We start from the raw sequence: 2,484 nt of genomic DNA, 5'->3' as shown, positions 1-2,484 counted from the left end.
GAAAAACGATTTCGATTGTTGTTTAAAGTTCTTCTTCTTCTTCTGTTTTATGGTAGTTGGCAAGCGACTTACTGATGTGCATTACTGCCAACTACTGGAAGTTGACTGTAAGGAATTGACGCGGTCTGCTCATGCGCTCTTTGTTATCAGAGAACCAAGCCAGAACTGAACGGCGTCGAGCCCTGCTGATGAACTCGTACAAGTTTAACGTGGTTTGGTTGTGTCTGGCACTGTCCGGTTAAGTTTGTGTTCCATTTATAATAAACAGTTATCTCAGTTACCTTGCTCGGTCCACTCTCTGCATGGTTGCAAAAGGGTAGTGTTAATGGGGCGTTAGACGCCTGCAAGGCAGGTTGCTTGGATACCAATGAAGTGGTGCATGATGCCAACTAAGCAGGAACCTGAGAGGCCGGCAACAGCAGAGGTTAGGATACAGAACTGAGCTGTGTTAGGCTAACATTTTTCTGATTGTTACATGTTGCCTGCAAACACACGGCCAATCGCCCCTTTGTCAGAGCGATTCAAGTTGAAATCATGGTCAACCTGTTAACTATGAACAAAGATAAAATAAATTCACAACAGCTTCCATTCATTAACACACAGCTGGCGATAATAGATCATCTTTCATGATTTTAGTTTTTGTCATTATGGCGGTTTGTAGTAAAGCCACCAGACCAGAAACTGGGTCGGCTATCAGAGTTTGATCTGTTTCGGTGTTCTGTCAGATCAGCATACCCATAGTCAATATGCATTCGCAAGATGTCAGATTTGCATACGTGTATGCTAGTCCCATTTATCCCTTTAGTTTTGTAAGAAAAATAGACTTTAAACAACGTGTACAAAAAAACAATTTAAGGTCAGATCGCCGTATGCTTCAAAAAAGGAAGTAATTTAATTCTTTTTTTGTACATGGCTTAAGGGATACACTTTTATTGAGGTTGTTTAAAGTGTATTTTTCTTACACAACTTAAGGGATTAACAGGGATTGACTATGGGTATGCTGGTCTGATGGGGTATGTTGATCTGACAGAACACCGGCTTAAGTTCATGAGTTCAGTGTGGTTCCTCTGGTTCTCTAAACGTTTACATAAAACCTGACCTACTTCTGTTGAACCCAAGACCAAACCCAGACTTATTGACCTGACAACATAGTGAAACCACGACGGTCTTCCTCTTTACAACCGCAGAGAAAACCAAAGACCTTCCAAACTGAACCAAGGGTGCTGTCTGTGTTGTTGCTACGGCAACCATAACACATTTTCTTCTGTTGGAAACAGAAAGTCCAGAAGATCTGAGATCTCTGCACGTTTCAGGTTGGATTTGTTTGGTGCCCCGTTAAAAGTTTTGATGCGTTAAACCCGATTTGAAATATCATCAGTTTATAAAACAGTTAAAGCTTATGTTCCATCTTTTTTTTTTTTTTACATTTTTTTTATTAACTTAATGGAAACCAATAAAGTTACATGTAGCAAAGCAACAAACAGAACCATATTAAATATAATCTACTGCATAAAATTAATGTTCTCATGAAAAACAAGTGTAGAAATTGAACTTAAATCCTTTTTTTTCTTTTTTTAAAGATGTGCACATCAGCTTGCTGTGTGAACCCGCTTTACATACAGAACAAAGCAGTGTGACTCGTTGAAGGCCGCCACATTCTGCTATAGAGGAGATAAACAGCTGCAGGTCCACTCTGTAGAGGATCCACAGCTGATGGCTTCTGTGGGTCAGGTTCTTCTGACTTCAGAGTAGAGGATTTCTGGATCAGTACCTGAACAGATCCAGACATGACTGATCAGATGCATGCAGTAAACCTGCTGGTAGCAACCAGGCTGATGCTAATCAGGATTATAAATACCAGGTCTCTGACTCTTTGGGGGTTTCTTCTGGCTGATGATGTCCACCTGACTGTAGCTGATGTCGTCCTTTTTAGCAGCTGGAGGAGAAAACAGAGTGATATCAATAAACCTGGTTAATTATATAGAAAAGAGGAATTAGGTTGAATGTGCTGCAGACAGACAGTTGAAGGTCTGGCTGCACAGAAACCATGAAACCAGGAAAGATGTCTGACCTTGAACACATCGTCTCACCAGAACGACCAGTAAGACCAGAAAGAGCAGAACAGAAGCAGGTGCAGCAGCTAATAACACGGACAGAGGGAGATGAGGATGGCCAGTAGGGGAGACTTTTCCTGAAACAAACAGGAACCAAGTCAGAGATTCACACAGACAGTTCAATTCAGTTTATTTATAAAGCCCCAAATTCACCTAAAGGTACAGAGACGATCCAATCAAATCATCCATATTTGTTAAAAGCTTAATTACTGCACCTATAAACGGGTCCATTTACATTAAAGGCTGTAAGTTTTCCAGGTGGTTCAACCTTCTGTAAAAAACAATCCAGCCTGACACCAAGCTGCTGTAAAGTGGCAGGGAGGTGGGTCATTGGCTTCCTGTTAAATCCAGAATAGAATCTAAAATCCTC

At 41.0% G+C, this 2,484-nt stretch overlaps 1 long non-coding RNA gene across 1 annotated transcript; it reads right to left on the bottom strand.

Moving 5' to 3' along the window:
* Window positions 1-1,511: 1,511 nt before the first annotated feature.
* Window positions 1,512-2,200, bottom strand: LOC107080845. Its single transcript, XR_001480987.1, has 3 exons — window positions 2,072-2,200; window positions 1,859-1,936; window positions 1,512-1,771 (listed from the first exon to the last, which is right to left on the bottom strand). It is a non-coding gene; the product is annotated as an uncharacterized LOC107080845 (long non-coding RNA).
* Window positions 2,201-2,484: the final 284 nt, after the last annotated feature.

This window comes from Cyprinodon variegatus, unplaced genomic scaffold (genome assembly GCF_000732505.1).
Source record: "Cyprinodon variegatus isolate N-32 unplaced genomic scaffold, C_variegatus-1.0 Scaffold2407, whole genome shotgun sequence".
NCBI classification, from domain to species: Eukaryota; Metazoa; Chordata; class Actinopteri; order Cyprinodontiformes; family Cyprinodontidae; genus Cyprinodon; species Cyprinodon variegatus.
The sequence above is the reverse complement of the archived record's forward strand: the minus strand, read 5'-3'. Positions and strand labels throughout refer to the sequence as shown.